The sequence below is a fragment of the Drosophila arizonae genome, chromosome 3, assembly GCF_054131065.1.
Source record: "Drosophila arizonae isolate 15081-1271.41 chromosome 3, UAZ_ARI_1.0, whole genome shotgun sequence".
NCBI classification, from domain to species: domain Eukaryota; kingdom Metazoa; phylum Arthropoda; class Insecta; order Diptera; family Drosophilidae; genus Drosophila; species Drosophila arizonae.
The window spans coordinates 32,410,303-32,427,442 of record NC_142923.1 but is presented as its reverse complement, the minus strand read 5'-3'; the positions used below and the strand labels follow the sequence as shown (position 1 = coordinate 32,427,442).

Here is a 17,140-nt window from a genome sequence, read left to right as displayed (position 1 = left end):
CAAATTTTTAATGTATACTTACATGCAATTTACACAATTTCGGTTTTTGTTAAAATTTACCCCCACCCTTAAATTCACCCTCTCACCCTCACTTATGTAAAAAGCGTATTTCAAATACTAGAGACTTGTGCTTTAGCAATTACATGCATATCCATGTTATAATCATAATCTGAAAGTTTCATGAAGATCGTACGTCCATAAAAAAAGTTATTAATCAATAAGTTCTCATAGTAAGCGCACACTGCAGCCCATGCGTGTTTATGCGTGGGTGCTTGTGTGTGTATGTGTTTGTGTATGTGTGTGTATGTGTTTGTGTATGTGTGTGTGTATGCGAGTGTGTGTATGCGTTTGTGTCTGTATGCGTGTGTGTGTATGTATGCCTGTGTGTGCGTACGTGTTTGTGAAAGACGCGAAAAATTATTGAAATAGCTAACACTCCAAGGGTTCAGGGGATCTCGTAGTCGAGCAGTCTCGACTAGAGCTTTCTTACTTGTTTTATAACTGGTGTTAAGGCATTTGGATAGTTGCCCTCTATATATATTATTATATTATATTATATATTATTATATTATATTATATATTATTATATATATATTAAGAAATTGAATTATTATCGAAATTGTATAGGTTAAGTAATTGAAGCTGAAACACTGTACAGAGAAGTTGTTGTTGGACGCGCTAGCACGGGAGTGTCGCTATCCAAAAGATCGCTCTCTCGCTGCTCGCGGTTAGATGCGCATAGGTGCGCTCTCTACTGTGCAAGCTGCGCTTGCGTTGATGTTAAATTTAATAAATCAGTACAAAATTGAACACCGGTGCCAGCACTTCATATTTACTTCAGAGAGACCGCAAGTTGCTGTCTACATTTTTTATAAATATTATACACTGGCCCATCGAAGGACCAGATTCCTTTTGGAAGGTCATTTTTGGCGCCCCCGGGTGGACTCTCTCTGGAATTGAAGGAAGCTGGATTATGAATTTTGTGGATAATCAGGGAAGTACATAAATACATAGAGCACATAGATGACCAAGTAATGCAAGCGATAAATAAATAAATGCATTACTTGAGACATACAAAATATAAATCTACGCCTATGTACATTGTGTTGAGCTTATTTAAAATTGAAATTTAATAAAAAATAAAAAAATAAGGTGCATAATGTAATTGACCTTTGATATGCAAAAAATTCAATCTCTATTGCCTCGCATAATCCAAGTTTTCTTTGGCGCCGTTAGTGTGTTACAGTTTTTTGCTCATTTTCGTCTCGCACTTTCGTTTTGCGCTTGCGCTCACAACTCGCTCTCGCTCGCACGTTAAAGCTCGTTCTCGCTTGCACAGATAATTGCGCTCTTAATTTACGCTCTTCATTTGCATGCGCGCTTCCAATATCGTTTGCACTCGCGCTTACACAGTAAATTTCGCTCGTACTTAACGCTCTTCATGTGTTAGCTAGCTTGCAATATCGTTTGCACTCGCGTTTACACAGTAAATTTCGCTTTAATTTACGCTCATCATTTGCATGCTCGCTAGCAATATCGTTTGCACTCGTGCTTACTCACAGTAGCGCTCTCGCATTCCGCTCAAAACTTGCGCTTGTCACTTGGATTTATTGCCGCTCAAAACTTACACTCTGGCTTTGCGGTCATCGCATGAGCTCGATCTACATTTTTATTTCAAGCTTGCAATATCGTTGCGTTCTCACTTGCACATACCGGCGCGCTCTCGCTTGTGCATGTGTAGGTGCGAATGCATTGCACTCAATCGCTCTACAGTCAAATATAAAAATAACTAACTCAATATACCCATACTAATAGTCACTCAACAAACTGGTTGTTGTCTTCGCTATATCGTTAGCAGCTGTCTGTAACAGTCACTCAAGTATAGTTTAACACTGCCAGCGTAATATATTGAGATTTATTACGATCGCGCGCATTTGTTAATATTCTTGACTTGCTCTTCGCTTGTTGTCATACATTAAGTGAATTTTTATTTCGTTCGATTGAAATTGGTTTCAACTGAGCATCACTTATAGCATCATGACTAACAAGCGAGGAAAGAATAGGTCTATGGACGAGTCATCATCAGAGCGTGTCGAAGCTCTGTTGGCCGTTTACAAAAATGTTACAAACGATATAACACGTATTAATAAATCATTAAAAGATTACACTAAACCAGTAGAGCCATTTGAAATTGAATGTCGACTTGAGATACTGAACCGCTACATAGAAAAGGCCTTTAAGACACAACAAGAGTTGGACGACATTAACGCAGATTTAGTGCCTCGGTCAACGTTAGAAGATTTGTGTGTATCAACCAAAGCACTTCTTATGAAGCGAGGTAGTGATAGCCAACCTAAAAGTGAGAGTCCCGCTAACTCTACAATGATTAGCTTCGTGTCACACTCTAGGAATCTACCGAATATAAAACTGCCAAAGTTTAGCGGAGAATATTCGGAATATAAGAATTTCATTGGACTTTTTGAGAGTTTAGTCGACAACGAGCCAGGGTTATCAAATATAGAAAAGTTTAATCACTTGTTGTCATGCTTGGACAAAGAAGCATTAGGCACTGACAAGGCATATCAGGTGACAGATGCAAATTACCCAAAAGCATTAGCTGCTTTAAAAAATGTGTACGACAATCAGTGTCTCATATTTTTTAACAGCATTTCAAAACTATTTGATCTCCCACACATGTCCGAACCGTCAGCATCATCTTTGCGCATGCTGATAGACTCAGTCCGTGCCATTTACGAATCTCTATTATCGCTAGGATCTGATAAGCAGATTTCGAATGCCATGCTCATCCATTTAGTAATGATGAAAGCGGACGCTGGCACGCGCTCTAGGTGGGAAAAGAATCTTGACTACAATAAGCTTCCATTGTGGCAAGATTGTGAAGCTGCCTTGAACAGACGGTATCAGCATTTAAGTGCTGAAGACTCATCTGGTCCACGTCGTAAGGTAGCTCAGGATAATAGGAAAAGAATTGGGAAAACTTCACTAGCTGTCGCTCTGCCCAGTGAGCCGCAGAGTCCCAAATGCGTGTTTTGTAAATAGATCACTTCATTCACTCGTGCTCGTCGTTCGCAGCAATACCTTGCCAGAAACGTTTTACGTTCGCAAAGAGCTATCCGCTCTGTATAAATTGTTTGCTTGCAAATCAGCCCACTGTCGTGTGTGCTCTAAGCCGCACCATACCATACTGCATAGATACAGCTCTGAAGCGGCTCAAAGTAGCTCAGCAGCTGTATCAGCAGTCCCTCGTGTCACTTCGTCACAGATTTCATCTGTAAATCACGCACGGATAGCCTCTGATCAACTTCTTTTGGCAACTGCAGTTCAAATGAGGCAAGAATTTGAGGCAGTAACTAGCTGTTTCTCAAATCTAAGCTCGTTGCATATACCTCGTTACGTTGGCACACTTAAATCGAAAGGATGTCAAATCCATGGATTTGCTGACGCCTCAACGAGAGCTTACGGTTGTTGTTTATACGTAAGAATGCAAACAGATAAGGGTATCACTACCAGGCTGCTAGTCGCAAAATCTAAGATAGCGGCCCTTGAAAACAAAATCTGTTCCGCGGCTGGAGTTGTGTGCTGCAGAATTGTTAGCTACCTTATGGGATGCGGTAAAGAAAGTACTTGATGGTCCTATTAGTCAAGTCACATTTTGGTCAGACTCTGAGGTGGTGCTTCATTGGCTGCGAATGCATTCATCTAGCTTGAACACATTCGTTGCTAATGCGTTGCAACCATCCAAGAGTTCATAACTGTATCTTGGCGTCATGTACCAACGAAAGACAACCCAGCAGATATTGTATCTCGGGGATGTTCAGTTGAGGAGCTTAAAGCATCATTGTGATTTTGCGGACCAGGATTTTTAAAGCTTTCTGACACATTGTGGCCAGCCAACCCACAAATCACCTTATCAAAGGAGTTAGAGCTTCTAGAGAAGCGTAGAACTGCAATTACTATGATCGCGGTCGATGAGGTAACAAATCCTATCGTACATCTTATTGAGTCAACATCATCATTTTCTAAGCTAATCCGCATCGTTGCCTATATGTTCCGCTTTATCAATGGAAAACAAGAAAGTCATTCTTCACTTGTTCCTACAGCTTCTGAGTTAAGCTTCGCATTCCTTGCAGTTATATCTGTAATTCAACACATTGAATTCAGCGAAGAAATAAAGAAGTCAGTCGTGTTGCAACCGTCATTGCAAAAACTGACACCGTTTTTGCACCCACATCAGCATGGCAGGTGAAGGTTATGGTTGCTACGAGTAGGAGGTCGTTTATTGAAGGCACCATTAGCACATAATGCCAAATTCCCATTATTGCTTCCAAAAAAGTGTCGTTTCGTAACGCTTTATTTGGAGCATTTCCATCGCTCTCATTGCCACGCCAATCCCCTAGTACTAATGGGCCTGCTTCGTCAGCAGGTTTGGCTGGTCAATGCTCGACAGGCTTGCAGTGCAGTAGTCCGAAAATGTGTACATTGTTTTCGCTACAAGCCGAAACTCTTATCCCAAATAATGGGCAATCTTCCCGCTGATCGCTTACATGGAAATAGGCCATTTGAGATCAGTGGAGTGGACTTTTGCGGTCCAATACTAGTTTCGCTGGGAATTCGGGGCAAATCGCCAGTCAAAATGTATATTGCCATATTTGTTTGCTTTACTTCGAAGGCAGTGCATCTTGAATTAGTCACCGATTTAACCTCAAATTCATTTCTGATGTGTTTATCCAGGTTCGTTGGTCGACGTGGGCTTGTCCGGAAGCTGTATTGCGACAATGCCACCAATTTCGTGGGTGCTGCACGCACGCTGGACCTCAAAACTACGTTCCATGGCAACACAGCGGACATGGAAATGTTTGCTGCGGAGCGGGGCATGGAGTTTGTGTTCATCCCTCCTCGAGCGCCGCATTTTGGCGGCCCTTGGGAAGCGGCGGTGAAATCCGCCAAGGGTTTGCTGCTGAAAGCGATGGGCAGCGCTCGATTACGGCAAGACGAGGTGGCCACCGTGCTGGTCGAGGTCGAGGCCGTGCTCAATTCGCGGCCAATGGTCGCTCCCAGCAGCAACCCAAACGACGGCGAAGTGCTCACGCCAAAATGGACGAAGGGGAGGCAGAACGTACAGGTCGGAGCAGTCGTGCTCGTGGATGCTAGGCGTGGTGACGGAAGCCATAGTCGGAAGAGATGGTAGAGTGCGCGTAATTGTCGTTAAGACAAAAAATGGCACATATAAAAGGGCAATTCATCGCGTTGCACCACTGCCACTCCACTAATACACCATATTATTGAAGCCCTGCGGCCTTTCAACGCGGCCGATGTTAAGGCATTTGGATAGTTGCCCTCTATATATATTATTATATTATATATTATTATATATATATTAAGAAATTGAATTATTATCGAAATTGTATAGGTTAAGTAATTGAAGCTGAAACACTGTACAGAGAAGTTGTTGTTGGACGCGCTAGCACGGGAGTGTCGCTATCCAAAAGATCGCTCTCTCGCTGCTCGCGGTTAGATGCGCATAGGTGCGCTCTCTACTGTGCAAGCTGCGCTTGCGTTGATGTTAAATTTAATAAATCAGTACAAAATTGAACACCGGTGCCAGCACTTCATATTTACTTCAGAGAGACCGCAAGTTGCTGTCTACATTTTTATACCCTGAACCCATTGAAAATGGGAAATCAGGGTATAATGGTTTTGTTAAAAGTATGTAACAGGCAGAAGGAGGCGTGGCAGACCCCACAAAGCGACGAGCTGAGTCGATTTGGCCCTGTCCGTCTGTCTGTCCGTCCGTCCGTATGTATGAACGCGTCGATTTCAGAAGATATAAGAGCTAGAGACTTCAAATTTTTTTTTAAATGTCCGTAATCACAGCGCGCATATCAAGTTTATCATTAAAAATCGATAACTCATCCCGATCTTTTTTTCTCGATAAAAAACCTTATCGAAAACCAGTTATAAAATTATATCTTCTACACCTTTATTGCTAGAGTCTCCAAATTTTTGATGTATGCTTATATGCAATTTATACAATTTCGGTTTTTGTTAAAATTTACCCCCCACCCTTAAATTCACCCCCTCACCCTCACTTTTGTAAAAAGCGTATTTCAAATACTAGAGACTTGTGCTTTGGCAATTACATGCATATCCATGTTATAGTCATATCATATAATCTGAAAGTTTCATGAAGATCGTACGTCCACAAAAAAAGTTATTAATCAATTAAGTTCTCCTAGTATGCGCTCACTGCCGCCCATGCGTGTTTATGCTTGTGTGTGTATATGTATGTAATTGTTTGTGTATGTGTGTGTGTGTGTGTGTGTGTATGTGTGTGTATGTATGTGTGTGTATGTATGCCTGTGTCTGCGTGCGTGCGTGTGTGTGCGTACGTGCGTGTGTATGTGCGTGTTTATTGTGTAAGCTGAAAGACGCGAAAAATTATTGAAATAGCTATTACTCCAAGGGTTCAGGGGATCTCGTAGTCGAGTAGTCTCGACTAGAGCTTTCTTACTTGTTTAATTTTGTTTTTTTGTTTTTGGTGTGCAAATAATTTTGCTAAGTAAAATCGAAGTTTATTTTTGGTTATTGAATTTTTAAAAAAGGTACGTTGAAGTTTATCGCAATATTATACCCTGAACCCATTGAAAATGGGAAATCAGGGTATAATGGTTTTGTTGAAATGTATGTAACAGGCAGAAGGAGGCGTGGCAGACCCCACAAAGTATATATATTCTTGATCAGGGTGACGAGCTGAGTTGATTTGGCCCTGTCCGTCTGTCTGTCTGTCCGTCTGTCCGTCTGTCCGTATGTTTGAACGCGTCGATTTCCGAAGATATAAGAGCTAGAGACTTCAAATTTTTTGTAAAATGTTCGTAATTACAGCGCGGATATCGAGTTTATCATTAAAATTCGATAACTCATCCCGATCTTTTTTTATCGATGAAAAACCTTATCGAAAACCAGTTATAAAATTATATCTTCTACACCTTTATTGCTAGAGTCTCCAAATTTTGAATGTATGCTTATATGCAATTTATACAATTTCGGTTTTTGTTAAAATTTACCCCCCACCTCTAAATTCACCCCCTCACCCTCACTTTTGTAAAACGCGTATTTCAAATACTAGAGACTTGTGCTTTGGCAATTACATGCATATCCATGTTATAGTCATATCATATAATCTGAAAGTTTCATGAAGATCGTACGTCCACAAAAAAAGTTATTAAACAATTAAGTTCTCATAGTAAGCGCACACTGCAGCCCATGCGTGTTTATGCGTGGGTGCTTGTGTGTGTATGTGTTTGTGTATGTGTGTGTGTTTCTTGTGTAAGCTGAAAGACGCGAAAAATTATTGAAATAGCTAGCACTCCAAGGGTTCAGGGGATCTCGTAGTCGAGCAGTCTCGACTAGAGCTTTCTTACTTGTTTTACTCTATAATTTAATAAATACCCAATTATATATAGTAAATTTTTTGTTTCACTAAAAAAAGTTAAAAATCAATTTAAAAATGGCGTTAAAGTTTCAAAAGCTTGCTGTGCCAATAATTTAGTTCGTCACTGAACATATGTATATGCACATATGTATACATATATTAATTTGAAATATTTAAACAATGCCTTTTATTGTCACTCTTAACTAATGAGCTATGTTAAATGACAAAAGTCAAAAACACGACGAGTTTACATTTTAGTGAGCTCAAGTAGTCATATCTTACGGCCTTCAATAAAATGAGCGAGAATAAATGAAGCCTTAAAACGGAATGAACAAGATGCCAAAACCTAAAGGCGTCGAATTATTCGAGTTTTTGCAAGCATTTTCTACTTCCTATTTGCTCGGTGCGCTGTGAGAGCTCAAATAGACATGATTACATTTTGATATGCTATACGCTGTTTTTGCGTTACTCTCTATCACTTACTTTTTCTGTCTCCCTATGATCTCTCCCTTTACATATGAACGCACAAGCAATTGCGCAGGAAAACTGAAATCTGTTCTCGACAACCACTACAGTCCCGTGATACATGTATAATTATTTATGTGTCGGTATGCAATCCTGTCACCTCATGTACCGCACACTCCCACTCCTTCAATTATTTTTTGCTTGACTGTATATTCTGCCTTGAGTCATGAACGAGCGCACACTTTCACTCAACCCCTTTTTCGGCTAAGCTTCTATGTCACTCAACATATATACATTCATATGTGTGTATATAGCGAACTGTTAAATCGAACACCGTTCTTCTGAAATTCATGCAGCTTTTTAGTATATACATACATATGTATTTCAAAAAGAATTGACGCGCTCTCACTAGTTGCAATTGGGAAAATTAAATATTTTTAAGCAATTAAATTAAAGACCTAAGACTCCTCTATCGAGCGTAGCGCTACTAGTCACAACGCCACTTCACTTTTTGAATAACTGATGGCAAAACTGAAATAGATTCACTGCTGCAGCGTCATCTAGAAAATCTAAACTAAACCAACTGTTGAGAACTGTAGCACAGCAATCGCAATGCGATCCTAGGAATATGCTAGAATAAGTTTGAATGTATGTGTTCACACGTATAGGAAAACTGTAATAGCTGGTGCACGTTCATTTGTTAATTGGACAAACATTTTATTAATTGACAAACATTTTGTTAATTGACTTAAATAAATTTAATGTCTGTCCGTCCGTTAAAAGAAAACAACCATAACCACTACAAACGAAACATTAGGCAAAATAAGGTATCAGCATCACTTGGAGGCTTTGGCCTCGGCAACAATAAAGCGATCGACAAATTACGCTCATCGACATAGTGGCACTTAGTCGATTGACAACACGATCGGTCTCTTATGACATTGTATATACTCCCGTTCTGCCGCTGCATTTAGCGACAGAACTCTTTATATATGTAAACATTATGTATTTAAGCTAAGACTGTTGAATAAATAAGACCAAGGTATCATTATATCCTGAACCCATTGAAAATGGGAAATAAGGGTATAATGGTTTTGTAAAAGAGAGAAAAAGGCATGGCAGACCCCTCAACGTATATACAGTCTGTCAAGAATGAGTCGGCACACTGAAAAAAAATTGAATTTTTTTACTTTGGTTGCAAATATCTAAGTCAATAATGCATAAAAATAATTTTTTTTTCAAATAGGAATATGTTTAATATTATTTCATTAATTTAAATATAACAAGTAAGAAAGCTCTAGTCGAGACTGCTCGACTACGAGATCCCCTGAACCCTTGGAGTGTTAGCTATTTCAATAATTTTTCGCGTCTTTCACAAACACGTACGCACACACAGGCATACATACACACACACGCATACAGACACAAACGCATACACACACTCACATACACACACACATACTCAAACACATACACACACATACACAAACACATACACACACAAGCACCCACGCATAAACACGCATGGGCTGCAGTGTGCGCTTACTATGAGAACTTATTGATTAATAACTTTTTTATGGACGTACGATCTTCATGAAACTTTCAGATTATGATTATAACATGGATATGCATGTAATTGCTAAAGCACAAGTCTCTAGTATTTGAAATACGCTTTTTACATAAGTGAGGGTGAGGGGGTGAATTTAAGGGTGGGGGTAAATTTTAACAAAAACCGAAATTGTGTAAATTGCATGTAAGTATACATTAAAAATTTGGAGACTCTAGCAATAAAGGTGTAGAAGATATAATTTTATAACTGGTTTTCGATAAGGTTTTTTATCGATAAAAAAAGATTGGGATGAGTTATCGATTTTTAATGATAAACTCGATATCCGCGCTGTAATTACGAACATTTTACAAAAAATTTGAAGTCTCTAGCTCTTATATCTTCGGAAATCGACGCGTTCAAACATACGGACAGACGGACAGACGGACGGACGGACAGACGGACAGACGGACAGACAGACAGACGGACAGGGCCAAATCAACTCAGCTCGTCACCCTGATCAAGAATATATATACTTTGTGGGGTCTGCCACGCCTCCTTCTGCCTGTTACATACATTTCAACAAAACCATTATACCCTGATTTCCCATTTTCAATGGGTTTAAAATGTCCGTAATTACAGCGCGGATATCGAGTTTATCATTAAAAATCGATAACTCATCCCAATCTTTTTTTATCGATAAAAAACCTTATCGAAAACCAGTTATAAAATTATATCTTCTACACCTTTATTGCTAGAGTCTCCAAATTTTTAATGTATGTTTACATGCAATTTACACAGTTTCGGTTTTTGTTAAAATTTACCCCCCACCCTTAAATTCACCCCCTCACCCTCACATTTGTAAAAAGCGTATTTCAAATACTAGAGACTGTGCTTTGGCAATTACATGCATATTCATGTTATAATCATAATCTGAAAGTTTCATGAAGATCGTACGTCCATAAAAAAAGTTATTAAACTATTAAGTTCTCATAGTAAGCGCACACTGCAGCCCATGCGTGTTTATGCGTGGGTGCTTGTGTGTGTATGTGTTTGTGTATGTGTGCGTATGTGTTTGTGTATGTGTTTTTGTATGTGAGTGTGTGTATGCGTTTGTGTCTGTATGCGTGTGTGTGTATGTATGCCTGTGTGTGCGTACGTGTTTGTGAAAGACGCGAAAAATTATTGAAATAGCTAACACTCCAAGGGTTCAGGGGATCTCGTAGTCGAGCAGTCTCGACTAGAGCTTTCTTACTTGTTTTTTTTTTTTTTTTTATTGTTTATTTATTTATTTTTTGAAACAAATCTCACTTCGGCCATTCTGAGATTTACACGTCCTCGTGAGTACAAAGTATAAATGAACAAGGCAAACTAAGTCATTTCATTGACAGAGTTTCGCACATAAAATAATTATAGCAAAGGCATTTTACTAGCTGACTACTATTACATGAAGATTACTTAGATCATCAGGACAACAGCATACCTAAAATCCTACTGTCAATGACTACCAGCGAGTCGATAGGATAGCACATTAACTCGTGTCCCTAACAGCTCTAGCAAACCAATGACATGTTTATCAGTAAGACCTTGAGGTATAGTGTCTGATATCTACAGTGTGTCTCACATGTTACGTTCCACTACTCTTCCTACTCACTACTGACGTCCCAACCTAGTGACATTGACCATGAGGTTGATCTGCCAAATGTAAGAGCACAGGCTGAAAAGAATGTTTTAGCTAACTCAGTTTATGACAAGCAACGATTTGATAAAAATAAGGCGAAAGTAATCAGACACAAAGTTGGAGATTTTGTGTTACTAAAAAGTGAAGAGAGGCATCAAACTAAATTGAGTCCAAAGTTTAAGGGGTCTTTTGAAATAATCAGAGTCCTAGAGGGTGACAGATACATTTTAAGGTCTCTAACTAGTAAACGAAACTACAAATATGCTCATGAAGATTTAAGAAGATTGCCAGAGGGGCAAGTGCCCGAAGAATTGAATGTGTGTGATAATTATAATATTGCCGAAATTGATAATACAGTTGAAGATGGCAAAGACAGTGAGAATAAAAAGGTTGAGAATGTTGAAGTCACTAAAGAAAGTGAAGGAGAGTGAAGTCACTAAGGAGAGTGAAGAGTACGGCTGGCCAAAGAAAATGGTAGAGTACTTGATTATATAATAATGCAAGCACAAGTGCAAAATGTACTGAAGTAGTTTTGATCATGGCGTGTGGGGCATTTGATTATATAATGTTGATTATATAATAATGCAAGCACAAGTGCAAAACGTACTGATGTAGTTTTGATCATGGCGTGTGGGGCATTTGACTATATAATGTTGAATGAAATGGAGTAAATAATGTTTAAAGAAGAATGCTAACAAAACTACTTATCAAAGAAATATAAATAATAATAATAAATAAAAATTATAATTATGTTAAGGTATTTTGGTAATACCACTGACCAGAGAACACATAGACTAGACATGTAGTACAAAGTTTTTCAACACCGAAAAATCTGACTCCTAGGGCCTATCAATTTCGTATTTGCTCGGCTCTTCACTTTTTAGGTTCGGGCTACGAAAATATGCGAAGGTACAATCATTCCGCTTCATGCGCTCGACCGAGATGGTCAAATGTTGAATAAAAGATGCCTCTATGCTCAATTTTTGTTCTTGCTCTCTCGCTCTCTCTGCTCTCTCTCTCTCAATATGTATATGTATGTATGCATGTGAGCACAAGCAGCAGCTCACGAAAATTGAAATTTCTTCGCGTTAGACTGCCGTTTCTTCCCTTACATGAAGTGTATTCCGAACTCTTCAAGCCGTTTGCCATGCGTTTTCGTTATTATTTGTGGGAAGGGTATGAAAGCGTTGGTGCGCATAATGAAAATGTTTTCGCGATTAGCATGCATACACACTCTCGCTTGCTACATGTACTATGAGCATTTGTATGCCTGTGTGCAAAGCTCTTGACGCCTGTAGCAATTTTACAGCCCAGCATTTGCATTTGGTCGATATTGTGAAGTCCTCACATACATATGTATGTATGTATGTATATACATTTGACTGTGTGTACGCATGGGACATGAACATTGGCGTGTGCCTACCTCAACTTTTAATGGTGTGAACGATTTTGGGTTTTAATTGAAGATGCGCGCTTGTATTTAAGTACCTTTGATTTTCTATTAACAATTCATAAAAACAATTGTTTTAAATAGGAATCTGGGTAATATTATATCACTAATTTAATAAATATAAAAATAGAAAACATTAAATGTAATATAAAGAAATCAATAAAAACAAGGATAACTTAATGAAATTAACAAGATAATTCAATAAATTTATAACTCAATAAATTTTCGATCCCTGCACACGTTCATATATGTACATACATATACAGGTGCATGCAAGTAAAAAAACGTATCAAAAGTAATGGGAAGTGCACCTGTCACTTTAGTTAGTCCGCTATTTAAATATAAGCGCGCCTCTTCAATTAAAACCCAAAATCGTTTACACCATTAAAAGTTGAGGTAGGCACACGCCAATGTTCATCTCCCAAGCATACAAACAAAGATATACACACACGCACATGTAAAGGCACATAGGCATACATGCTTCTACAAGTGATATCCCATAATTGTGAGCAGCACATCCCATGCGTACCCACAATCAAATATATACATACATATGTATGTGAGCACTTCACAAGATCGACCAAATGCAAATGCTGAACTGTAAAATTGCTACAGGCGTCAAGAGCTTCGCACACAGGCATACAAATGCTTATAGTACATGTAGCAAGCGAGAGTGTGTATGCATGCTAATCGCGAAAACATTTTCATTATGCGCACCAACGCTTTCATACCCTTCCCACAAATAATAACGAAAACGCATGGCAAACGGCTTGAAGAGTTCGGAATACACTTCACGTAAGGGAAGAAACGGCAGTCTAACGCGAAGAAATTTCAATTTTCGTGAGCTGCTGCTTGTGCTCACATGCATACATACATATACATATTGAGAGAGAGAGAGCAGAGAGAGCGAGAGAGCAAGAACAAAAATTGAGCATAGAGGCATCTTTTATTCAACATTTGACCATCTCGGTCGAGCGCATGAAGCGGAATGATTGTACCTTCGCATATTTTCGTAGCCCGAACCTAAAAAGTGAAGAGCCGAGCAAATACGAAATTGATAGGCCCTAGGAGTCAGATTTTTCGGTGTTGAAAAACTTTGTACTACATGTCTAGTCTGTGTGTTCTCTGGTCAGTGGTAATACATAGAAGCTGATGCTTTATATGAATTGAATGGAAATGTATTGTTATAATGATAAGTTAATACGAGTTAACAAATTACATGAAAAGAAGATCGATTTTGTAAAGAATGATGTATATCGAAATATGAAGAAACAAGAAAAGAAAAGAAAGACTTAAATGTTATTATTTCACACACGAGGGCGTGTTAGAGTCAGGATGGCCGTGTCGAAGCAAGTAGTATCAATATGTTGGCGAGCACTATAATTGTGATTACTACCTACTCGCATATTTTCCCTTTTCTGTATGCCTTCGCACTTATGCGTGTGGTTGTAGTGTCGGTGTGTAATGAGGTTGTACACTTGCTCGCAGAACTCTGCGTACACTTGCAAACAAACCCCTATTTCTATGTTTACATGTATATTGTATTTAATATAGAAGACTTAAGGCAATACTTCTTTTTGTATAACAATTTTCATTTATTTATTAACATAATTATGATTTCATTTTATTATTAAAACTAAACCTAATATTGAAAAAAATTATAAACAAAACACATTACCAAAAAATGACACCTCAAAAGTCTGCGTACATTTTAAGTTTGCTGCGAACAGCGCTGGAATTTGTTAGTTGTTAGTATCTTGTAGGATACCCTTTTTGTTTTAACACCTCAGCCAGACGGCGAGGCATTGACTCAACCAGCTTTTTAGTGTCCTCTGCAGTTATTTTGCCCCATTCTTCCATCATGACCTCCTTCAGCATGTTCTTAGACCTTATGGTGTGCTGCCGAATCCTACGCTCGAGTAAGTCCCATAGATGCTCAATAGGATTGAGGTCTGGGGACTGGGGAGGCGTTCGGAGTTGGCTTTTTACATTGAAAAGTAGCCAGAGCTTTACGTTGTGGGCTGTATGCTTCGGATCATTGTCCTGTTGGAAGCAAAATTCGTCCTCCAGGTGCAATTTCTGGGCACTCTGATGCAGATTCTCACTAAGAACTCTTATATAATCCTTATGGTTCATTGTTGATTCTATAAAAGAGAGATTTCCCACGCCACTAGCCGCCATACATCCCCACACCATTACACCACCTCCACCATGCTTTACTGTAGGCAATAAATTTTCCTTATCCATGGCTGTTCCGCTTTTTCTCCATACTATTTTCTTTCCTTTTATGCCAAATAGGCAAAACTTGCTCTCATCTGAGAAAATTACCCTTTTCCAGAAGCTAGAAGGCTTGGGAATGTGCTCATTGGCGAAGTCCATACGCTTTTTCCTGTTCACCTCTGATACATGTGGCTTCCTACGTGCAACGCGGCCATGATAGCCCGCTTTTTTCCAAGTGCGTCGAACGGTTTCCTCAGAAACAGTTTTGGAGAAACGTTCTGCAACTTCCAGACGTCCTTGGTGAGCAGATATCATTGGATTTTGAGGTACCAATTGAACAATACGTTTTTTCTCTCGTTCCGTGAGCAAGGGTGGGCGGCCTGAACGAGGCTTTGACAATATAGAGCCCGATGAGACATAATTGTCGTACACTCTTTGGCACGAAGAATGAGTTCTGCCTACCAATAGACCAATTTCTCGGTAGGATTTGCCTTCTAACCTATATTTTAATATAAGCTTACGAACTTCTACCGATATTTCTTTCCCTTTTTGCTCCATGATGAAACGCGTGCCAAATTTCTTTTCAAAGTGATAGCAAATTACGCAAATGAGCGAAGAGGAATTAAAGAAACATGCAAAAACTAACGGTGATCGTGAATTCCAGCGCTGTACGCAGCAAACTTAAAATGTACGCAGACTTTTGAGGTGTAATTTTTTGGTAATGTGTTTTGTTTATATTTTTTTTTAATATTTGGTTTAGTTTTAATAATAAAATGAAAACATAATTATGTTAATAAATAAATGAAAATTGTTATACAAAAAGAAGTATTGCATTAAGTCTTCTATATTAAATACAATATACATGTAAACATAGAAATAGGGGTTTGTTTGCAAGTGTACGCAGAGTTCTGCGAGCAAGTGTATGTTTGTGGTTGTAGTTTTCGGCTATTTTCCAAGAATTGATTTCATCATATTGCATCAGCCAATATTTGTATTTTGTCGCTTAAGAAGTACCGTTTTAGCGGGGCGACAGCGTTGTTTCGCTGTCGCCGAGTGAGGTTCGATGGTAGGCACAAAGAATAATTGAGAGACACAAGTTAGTTGCGTCCAGAATTCAAGTGCGGTCGAAACTCGCTGCGCGAAACGATGACTGATAAAAATACTGTTCCGACATCAGAAGTGGGATCTGGCTCGCGACTCAACATGAGAAATGAAACAATAAAATTAAAATTTGTTAATTTGATTAACTTGTAAAAGCCGGCATCTGACGGGCAATTTGAATTGGTGCAACTTCACAACAATTAATAGCGCAGCGAGGAGGATCATGTTCGTGCATGTTCATGTGGCTTGCGGTGTGTTTTTTTCTTGCTTGGCAATGAGTGAGCGAGAGATAGAGTGAAAAGTAGCACAAAAATTACAAAAGACAAAAAGAAAGTGCGTAGAGCAGTGGAGCGCCGCCGCCATGTGTAATGTGCGGATGCTTGCATGCGGCGAATGAGATTCCAGGAGGTTCCCGAATGTTCATTGAGAGAAAAGCTAAGTACAAAATTTGTTTGTAATTCATTTAATACGTTGAAGGCCAGTCGTAGTACTGGAACGTGCAAAATGTGTAATGTATAAAATTTTAAAATCTTTCGATGGAGCCCAAAAAAAAAAAATTATTTCTCGAGTTTGTTTGTTGAGTTTCATTTTGGTGTCATTAGTGTCATTTTGCCAACTACAATTACTGTCGGTGCTGCTATACAGCATTTTCATTATTATTATTGGACGGACACAAATATTGTCGTTTTTATTGATCATCATCAAGAACTAAACGTAACATATTTTACAGGACACAAAGATGGTGTGCTAATTTATAGATGTTTTCATTTGATTTGCAGTACATAGAGGGAAGAAGAATGGGTAATGTTGACTTATTTTCTAGAAATCTCTCATGCATTAGTAAGTATCATATGGCTGAACAGCGCAGAGATTCTGACGGAATTCATTTTGTGAATAAGTTGCAACTCTTTGGCCGAGGCTCGATCCTTACTTTGATTCCCAGGGGTTAAATATTGATGTCAATCAGCTTTTTGTATTTCACTTGTAATTTATTTTGGCAAATGAGTAAAAGAAAGTCTTAAAGGGTGAGGAGAGTTGAGAAGAAAGAAATGAATGCGAAAGAGACGTCAGTAGTGAGTAGGAAGAGTAGTGGAACGTAACATGTGAGACACACTGTGGATATCAGACACAATACCTCAGAGTTTTACTGATAAACATGTCATTGGTTTGCTAGCGCTGTTAGGGACACGAGTTAATGTGTTATCCTATCGACTCGCTGGTAGT

The 17,140-nt window shown here is 38.9% G+C and overlaps 1 pseudogene; it reads left to right on the top strand.

Annotated features, from left to right (window-relative positions):
- Positions 1 to 576: 576 nt before the first annotated feature.
- Positions 577 to 5,641, top strand: LOC149270107 (uncharacterized; annotated as a pseudogene).
- The last annotated feature ends 11,499 nt before the right edge of the window (positions 5,642 to 17,140 follow it).